The following is a 10335-nucleotide window of genomic DNA, read 5'->3' on the forward strand; positions in this document are numbered from 1 at the left end:
TGAACTGTTGGTGAACTTGACACACACACCTGCAAACACATGTATCTATGAGCAGCATTACTTCCTTTGATTGTCTGCTACTGATTTGACAGATTGATAGCTGATGGCTGACACAAATATCTTTGTCAGCTTTTTGTTTCTGCTGATATTTAGTGCAAACACTATTTTAAATAAAGACTTTATTGTGATATGTATGCTATGACTTGCTAGCTGATACAGAACAATCAGTGATCAAATCAATGAAGAAAGAGTTTCTATATTTAGTTTATTTGTCACTATCAGTACATTTTATGACATTACTAATACTCACAATGTCCAATCAACATAGTTCCTGTATCCATGGACCTCTGACAATATATCTTCTTCTCTTGTATTTCCCTCTATTCATATAAATAGAGGAACAGATGTGTGCTTTATTGAACATTTCTGAACATAAAGACAAAACATGACATGAAAAGTCTTTTATTATGTGTAGTGCTACTTGCATGCAAAATAATAATAATAATAATAATGCATTTTATTTAAAGGCAACTCAAGGACACCTTACAAGGCTCATATAACACAACAGTACATATAAATCAGGTAACATTTAGTGCAAAGTTAAAGAATAAATATGAATGTGACTATAAAGTGCATTAGTAAAAAAAATGATTCCTGTCCTGAAAAATGCAATATACTACATACCTCAGTGATATACAGCGCATGAATATGCCATAAACCTAAAAATTAAGGAAAGTAAAATATATATATATATATATATATGTATATATATAACATTTTCTGATGTATAAAAAGTAGGAATTTTAAAGAGTGCCATACATTTTAGGTCAAAGTATCTCCATTTATTTCTGATTTTAAGAGGTGAGAGTAAGACAAGTCTCCCTGAAACATCCCTGAATGTCAATTGAATGACTTGTTACAGCTTTAAAATGTCTTGACTTGCAGTATTTCCTACTCACAAGGCAAAAAATAAAACCTCTTCAGCCGTCTTTCCCTGTAGTTTGAAGCAGTGGTAATTTGCATTGATACATGTAAGCTTGGTGGAGCCAGCGGTGCATATTTACATAAAGCATTAACAGTCTGGATCATTAGATCAGTGACACTGTATCCCTTAGATCCCCTGACCTGCTTTGCGTCATAACTCCACATGGAGATCTGTGAACAGGGATGCATAATGTAAGAGCCTGTATCAATTATGCACCATTTATTCATGCCACAACAATACCTCACACAGTTGATTTGGTCCGTTCTGCTTCATGTATAATTCAATAGAGCTGTGTCCATTTTCTCAAAGCACTGTATTTTCCCAGGACGTTGCAACATGCAGGCATATTGTGTTTAATGCTTTGTTGTGCGTCATTTCTGTCCCTGACACACATAACTCATCCTATTTGACTTGTGGAAATACTGCTGTATGACTGCCTTCAAAACCCAGACACACATTTACACATATAACACTTTGAGTCTAGTTGATGTAGTCAAGTGACAGTTTTGTGAACATGACTGAGATATTTGATTCGATGTTTTGATATCTGAAGAGATTATATTAAACAGCAGAACAGTGCTTCAAATTGGACTTTCAAAACAGTTTCAATGTACAGTATTCTATATTAAGCGCTTCACTTTTCATTGAGATCATTTGTGGCTGTATATAATTTTTATACATGTAGTTAGGGGTAGTTAGGGTTTTTCTGTCTGTTTCTCTAGTCATTGGTACTGCATGAAAAAGGAAGCTGCAGAAAGTTGGAGTGGGTGGGTACCTGGGGTAAAAATTTCCTAAGTTGTAATTCAGTCGCCGGTGTGTGTGTGTCTTCGTGCATGCATACTGCTAGAGGTCAGAGGAACTGCCAAATGATTTTCACTGTGAGGTCATAAGGTCAACGTCAAGGTGTGGAGAACAGGGGCTCGGTCGGACCTCAAGCAGCATACCAATGCTCAACCTCTCCCCCTCGGCGCTTCTCACATTTACATCAAAAATCACATCCATCCTGCTTTCTCTTCCCACAGGCAAAGAGAGCTGAGCAGCTGGTACATTCTGTCTCAGCCTCAAATAAAAGTGGTCCACTGCAGCACTGACGAGTCTTCCTCCACAGGTAAAGATTACACAGCTACCACACTGCCTACTGGATCTGAACCAAACAGTACTTGGGGTCTTTTAGCTAAATAAATGCAAGATGTGTATACTTTACGTCATAGACAACACTGCTCTAACTGTTCATGTAGTTTTTTCAATACATTTCAGGACAAATGAAAGTCATCAAGTTTAACATCTGCAAGTTTAATTTTGAAATCAAGCTGCTGAAACCAATGACTGGACAGCATCTTTGAATGCACCATTAGCAACTACTCTAAAATAAAATCACTTTTAAAAAATAGTCATTAAAACATACTAAAGCACCAACACAGTCCTTTCAGTTGGAGTGTTCCTCTTCCCTAATAAATGAATGCAAATTAGTTGTGGTGCAAAAAACCTTTGTGAAGAGCTGTGTGGAAGCAACTGGCTCATTCATCAGTATTTGTGAGCAGACAGTGCTTCAGACTGAAGCCCCACTAATCCACTAAGTGACTCATTCTGCCTCCATTCATTTTGGATGGAAAGTCAGTAATTTGCTGCCCCAACTCTTGCAGTTCAGGGAAAAGAGAGGGATAGGCATTCAGAATCAGGTGACATGTGTTGGGCTTGTATCACTTAGTGATTATCAATAATTATAATATAATTATAATCAAAAATGCTGTTATGTTTTTTAGTACTGGGTACATTGTGTTGGGTGACATGCCAACACCTCCCTGAGGGAGACTACTGAACACTTTCTGAAGATAAGAACATGTACCAAACCAATTCAAGGCATTTAGCCTGTTTAGTGCAGGCAGGTGTGGTCCTTTACCTTTACTGTAAGCTGCTCAGAGAGGGAAGACACAACTAGTGTTTCCTCATAAGAATATATTTTTAAGAGGGTTTACTTAAGAAAGATGTTGATTATAATTGAAAAGTATGTACACTGGCACCAGTGTAGGAAATTCACTTTTTACTGGGACTTTTTCCCTCATGAAATATGCTTCAGTGACATTTTGGATCATTTCAAATCATGGTAAATACCTTAGTTCTACGTTGTGTGACAGATCAATGTCCAATGACTTTTTTTTTTAAATGAAAGGAGACTGTTTAAGACCATTTAATAGAGTAGATAGAGTAAAAATAACATACAGAACAATATCACAGTTCAGCATTTCTCTACAACTTTGCTGATTATTCCTATTGTTCAGCAATACTTCTTCAGTGTTTTCATGCCACTGATGAAAGTATCCAGTATCTCTGACTGTATAGCAAAGTGTCTCCTCCAGATAATAATAATAATTATTATTATAGGTCACTATCCAGTCTAACCTCCAGACCACAACCATAGACTCTTTGACAGCTTGGGTAGCTGGGAGAGGGTCAATGACTATAGAGATTACTAATTTACTTTCATTTCAAACTGACTGTGACCCAGCTGGAAAGGTGACAGGTTTGTGAATTAAAAAACGCTCCATGATGGTAACATTACATTTAGTAGCTGTTGCAGCTGTCTTATCATCACAGTGCTTGAGAGGGCAGTGCTGTGCAAAATCTGCACACGTTTAGGTGTTTCCACAAAGATATTTCCTAGCAGCCCTACTGTTGTGTGTGCACTCATCAGCAAGTTAAATCTATCATAGCATTGTTTCAGATATCCATAGAGTCATATGCATGATCACTTACAGGAGCTTTTGACACCAGACGAGTTCTGGAGACCCAGATAGTTGTAGTTGTAATAAATGTGGTTTTATTTTGAAACTGAAATGCCCCAACACATGAAATGTACTTTATTAGATATATTAGAGATACATTAATATGGAATCACAAGACTGATAACAATAATGATAGTGAAAGATTTTGTTTTGGTTATAACTGATGATTAAATACAAAAAATGTGAAAATGACTGATATATTAGAGTAGTATATAATACAGCACTCACCATCCCCACAATTAAAATATATATATATTTTGTAAACAACCTGTTTTTGTTTGCAGCCAGCTGCTGCAGGAAATATATCCTCTGCTGAGACCTGAGTAAATAGTAAATGGACTCTACTTATCTAGCACCTTTGACCACTCAAAGTGCTTTTTACACTACATCATTCACCCATTCACACACATTCATACACTGATGACAGGAGCTACCGCACAGGGTACCAACCTGCTCATGAGGAAGAGACTCACATTCACACACACATTTATACATGGTTGGTGCAGCCATCAGGAGCAGTTCAGGGTTAAGTATCTTGCCCAAAGACACATCTACATGTGGACTGGAAGAGCTGGGAGTCAAACCGCCAATCTTCTCATTAGTAGACGACTCCTCTAGCCTCACAAGGAGGCTGTTGATGTTCTGCTCCCACTTGAGGTCACACAGGGTGATAGGCACAGGTGGGGATGTGTTCCTCTGTAATCCACAATCATCTCCACTGTTTTCAGAGCACCACATGGTATGGTTTCAGGACTGTCCCATTGTCTTGCAAATGGTCAGTAGAACTCATTCAGGTCGTTGGCCAGAGACAACTTTAGTGCTGGGCCAGTGGAGTGAGAGGTTTTCAGCTTGTAGTTGGTGATCTGTCTGAGACCCTTCCAGACAGAGGCTGAGATGTTTTCTCAGAATTGCTGTTGATCTTTTCTCAGAGTACAGAGCATTATGTATCTCTTACCATCTTTTTAAACCTGTATTTAGAATTCTTTAACCAGTCCTTCTTCTACTTGTAAACACTTCCTCCTTTTCCAACCTTAGCTGTCTGAGCTTAGCTGTAAACCAAGGTTTGTCATTGTTGACTTTTCAATAAACTGGTTAACAGCTCTTAGGAATCATTTATCCTCTCCTCTGTCCTCCTCCCTTTGCTGATGCTGGCCAGACTCACTGCTGTAGGTACTGCTGGTAGAGACGAAGCTGTGTGTGTGTGTGTGTGTGTGTGTGTGTGTGTGTGTGTGTGTGTGTGTGTGAGAGAGAGAGAGAGAGAGAGAAAGAGAGTGCACTCAGCCCTGCCCTCATGCAGATAGGCACAGAGACCACAGACATGGAGAGTCAAAACTCCAATTTGCTCACTACCTCCAGTCAGCTATTGAAAGCAGAGAAAGTGTGTGTTTTGTGTATATGTGATTATATACAATGGTACATTTCAGCAGTGGCATTCATAATCATCTCAGCTGTTTATTTTATGAAGGCGTTTAAAAGCCCCTGTCATCATAATTCCAAGCACAGTTATAGAGTTTTTAGAGGCATTTTGCCCCAAGCCTCCTTTTATTTCCAACCCTGACTAGAACCAGAATTTAAATGTGAAATCATGCATGCCTTTGTGTGTGTTTGTGTGCAAACGGATATGCAAATTGTGTTTTTCTGATTCATACTGCAGATAGCGTGACATTGTGTATGTGAATGTGTGTGAATGGGTGATTGAGACATGTAATGTACAAGTGCTTAGAGTGGTCATAACAACTACAAAAGCACTATATACGTACAGTCCATTTACCATTTAGGAATGTACCACAATCCTTCACAACTCTGTTTTCCCAGTGCTGGTGTCAACAATCTCATAGTGGTAGTTCATGTGGATGTAAATGATATTCCACGTCAACTGTGGGCAATTTTAAAATGTAATTTTATCCAGCTTTTCAGCATTTTAAGAGTCCAGAATGAGAACCTCAAGACTAGTCCCCACCCTCGGCCGTAGGATGGGACATTTTTCCAAACTTATGAGCCTCCACACATGGCTCTCTCTATTGTTTGTTGGGAGTCATGTGTTGTTTTTCATTGACAAATTGAACCTTTTATGGGAATGCAATGACTCTTTTAAGTACGACTGCATCCATCTTAATTTTTGAGGATGACAGCTGGTCTCTTTCAGCATTAGTCACACATGGACAATCAGCATGCCAGTGACCAGCTTTGGTCATCATCCACCTCCTCATATGATCAACTACTGACCTTACATGAGACAGGTACATTATCCACTACCTTTCATAGCACTATCAGGTCTCCTTGCAGTAAGGCTAAGCATAGTGTCACATCAAGCTCTTATTCAATTCAATTCTTATTAATTTCCTGTCATAAAAACTACCAGATATAATATCAAACAAACCTATGGCGATTTTAACAATCTCAGATCACTATGCACATTTAAACCACCATCTTTTAATCCACCCCTTAAGATAACTTTGCCATTCACCCTGAATATGGTACGTTTAAATGTTGGATCTATATATTATAAACCATTAATGACCTGATTTTAGATCATGATATTGATTGTATATTTTTACATTAATGTGGCTCAATAAGAATGGACCAGCTACTATATTAAAGCCTGACCACCAAACTACATTTTTCAATTTTTACTTAACAATGTGAGGGTGCAGTACCCATCCTCTCAGCACCATTTGGTTATAAAGATGTTGCATTTGATGTACACATATCTTTTGAATATCACTTCATTATTTTAGTAGGCCTCCTATACTGTACATGATTATTTACAGGCCACTCATACAGTACTGTTGTTTTATATAAGATGTTCAGAAATACTCATCATCATCCACACCTGTTATGACAGAATCATTCTTTTAGGTTATTTTAACCAGTCATTTCTTTTGCTTTAGAAATTTTAAATTTGCTGAACTGTATAAATGTTAGGTCACACTTTAAATCTTCTAAAAATGCACAGCCTCTCTGCCAACATCATTTCAGTTGTGGATGTAGGCATCTCTGATCATTTCTGTCTTTTTTTTTTTTGTCAGTGGTTTTAGAACAGGATATTCCTGAATGCATTGTAAGGAAACGCTATCTTACTACTTAAGCAGCTGCAAATTTGATCGATCTCTTAGATAGATTTAACAGTAAACTAGGGTGAACTCTTGACACACTGGCCTTACTAATATGGAAAAAGATGACTTCTAAGCTGACACCTCCCTAGAGAAAAGAAGAAATTAAACAAATATGGAGACAGAATAAATTCATGGTCAATTATCAAATTTCCTGTGAACAGCAGATGATTTACAATAAAGCAATTAAACATGCAAGACAAGCACACTTCTCAAAATTGATAACCGACAACCAGAATAATCCCAAAATCCTCTTTTCTACCACTGACTGTTTAATTAACCCTGTTTTTATTAAGTCTTGCAGTATGTCTACCAACTTTGAATGTGGAGAATTTGCAGTCCATTTCAGACATAACATTTATTTCAATGTAAGCTTATGAATGCTAAAACGCAGAACTGTGTTTTTTTTAAATTATTTTAATTTATTTTGAAGAGACACCAGAGAAATTTGTCCTAGTAGAGAAAGTTATTGCTAATTAAAACACACAACCTACTTTTTAGATCCCATTCTCACATCCTTTTTTGATGACAATTTGCTCAACATTGTTAACTATTCTCTTCAGATGGTTGTTTTCCCAACTGCTCTTAAACTGCCATAGTTAAACCTCTTCTGAATCAACACAGTTTAGATCCCTCATTTTTAATAACTGCAGATCAGAGTCCATTTTGCCATTTTTAAGTTAACATTTTAGAGAAGCTTGTTTTTAATCAGTTGAATGATTGTATTTATTTTTATGTTATATTTTTGAAATATCAATCTGGTCTTCAGGCAAATTATAGCAGCGAGAATACATTTTTCTAAGTTGTAAATGACCTCAGGTCCAATATGGATACAACACAACTTTCTGTATTAGTACTTGACCTAAGTGCAGCCTTTGATACACTAGATCACTCAATTATTTTAGGTAGTGGAGACATTGAATACTTCAGGACCTCCACAAGATATATTTTCAAAAAAAAAAAGAAACATGCTGAGTCAGGGAGAGTTCAGTGCAATAAAAGTTTTACTGTATATTAAGCATAACACAAGTAAACTGAGGCTGGTCCATGGAGCAGACACTGAATGACTACCTGAGAAATCTGGCCTTATATACTTAACTCAATCCTTATTTACACAAATTCAGTTTTTCACAAGTGACCTTTAACATTGCAATTTATTGGCAGCACTCCAGGCATTAGTCATTTTAAGTTACCATTGTTTCTGGCTTTGATTTACAGTAAAAATAAAAGTAAAATGGCACATTGCCTTTATTGATCATTTAACCTTTCTGATCCACAACAATTCATATTTAAACCGTAATATTAGATTACTGACCTTATACGTTTACTGAATTGTGTCTGCTACAAGTTTCAAATCTTCATTTATGGTCTCTAGACATTCCTGATTATGCTTATCAAGGTCTACTGTGATTTTTTTTTTTAAATATTTGTGACCAATAAGTCCAACATTATCATGATGAAACTAACCAACTTACCTAACCCTAACCTTCATTGGAAGTCACCAAATTTGCAACAGCTAGATTGGCCTCTCTGGTACTGTTTAATTGGTTAAAATCTGATCTTACTGGCAGCAAATTTTCTGTAAGCATGGATGAATGTTAAAAAAGCTATAAAATGAATTGTGGTATTCCTCAAGATTCAATTTTAGATCCTAGACTTTTTAACCTCCTCATGCTGCCACTCGGAAACATCATTGGGACACCCAGCATAGATAGCTATGCTGATGACACTAAACTTTACATTGCTGTGTCTCCCAGTGACTCAGGACCAATAGATGTATTTTTTAAAATGTATGTCAGATATCAAGTTATAGATGGCAGAGAATGTTCTACAGCTCAACCAGGACAGAACTGAGGTCTTGGTTATTGGCGCTGAAGCTCAGAGAGACAAAGTCAATGTGAAACTGCAAGCACTGTCATCAGCTGGAAATTTGAGCTTTTGGGTGGTTTTCCCCTTTCCTGGGGGAGGAAACAGGGAAACAACAGGAGCCATGTGCTGAGTTCATTAACACAGTGAGTTATGGTTCTGCAGTAAAACAAAGAGACTCTTGAATGGTCTTTCTTATATATTTGTGAAACTGGATTGAACTGAACTGATTTGGGGGTTGTGGTCATTCTGATATCATGCAAGACCGTGTAAAGTGAATTCAGACATTTTCTTCTAAACACATTAAATAGGTCATAAATGTATTTCTAAAAAAGGTGTAAAAAGCATTTCAACTATTTAGATTTGAATTGTGGTGCTAGGCTTATTGCCCCCCGGCTTGGTGCCTGTTTGTTGGAGTTTACCCCGGTAGACGAGAGGGTGGCCTCCTTCCGCCTTCGGGTGGGGGGACGGATCCTGAGTGTTGTTTGTGCCTATGGTCCAACAGCAGTTCAGAGTATCCAGCCTTTTTGGACTCCTTGGAGGGGGTGCTGGAAAACACTCCCCCTGGGGATTCCCTCGTTCTGCTGGGGGACTTCAACGCCCATGTTGGTAGCGACAGTGAGACCTGGAAGGGTGTGATTGGGAGGAACGGCCCCCCTGATCTGAACCCGAGCGGTGTTCTGTTATTGGACTTCTGTGCTCGTCACGGATTGTCCATAACGAACACCATGTTCAAGCATAAGGGTGTCCATATGTGCACTTGGCACCAGGACACCCTAGGCCGCAGTTCGATGATTGACTTTGTAGTCGTGTCGTCGGACTTGCGGCCGCATGTCTTGGACACTCGGGTGAAGAGAGGGGCGGAGCTGTCAACTGATCACCACCTGGTGGTGAGTTGGCTCCGATGGTGGGGGAGGATGCCGGGCAGACCTGGCAGGCCCAAACGCATTGTGAGGGTCTGCTGGGAACGTCTGGCAGAGTCTCCTGTCAGAGAGAGTTTCAACTCACACCTCCGGGAGAGCTTCGACCATGTGCCGGGGGAGGCGGGGAACATTGAGTCCGAGTGGGCCATGTTCCGTGCCTCCATTGTCAAGGCGGCTGACCGGAGCTGTGGCCGCAAGGTGGTCGGTGCCTGTCGGGGCGGCAATCCCCGAACCCGCTGGTGGACACCGGCGGTGAGGGATGCCGTCAAGCTGAAGAAGGAGTCCTATAGGGCCTTTTTGGCCTGTAGGACTCCGGAGGCAGCAGACAGGTACCGGCAGACCAAGCGGAGCGCAGCTAGGGCGGTCTCTGAGGCAAAAACCCGGACATGGGAGGAGTTCGGTGAGGCCATGGAAAAAGACTTCCGGACGGCTTCGAGGAGATTCTGGACCACCATCCGGCGTCTCAGGAGGGGGAAGCAGTGCACCGTAAACACTGTGTACGGTGGGGACGGTGTGCTGCTGACCTCGACTCGGGACGTTGTGGATCGGTGGAAGGAATACTTTGAAGACATCCTCAAGCCCACCAACACGCCTTCTGGTAAGGAAGCAGGACCTGGGGGCTTGGGTGTGGGCTCTCCTATCTCTGGGGTGGAAGTCGCCGAGGT

This window comes from Scomber japonicus, chromosome 3, assembly GCF_027409825.1.
Source record: "Scomber japonicus isolate fScoJap1 chromosome 3, fScoJap1.pri, whole genome shotgun sequence".
NCBI lineage: Eukaryota > Metazoa > Chordata > Actinopteri > Scombriformes > Scombridae > Scomber > Scomber japonicus.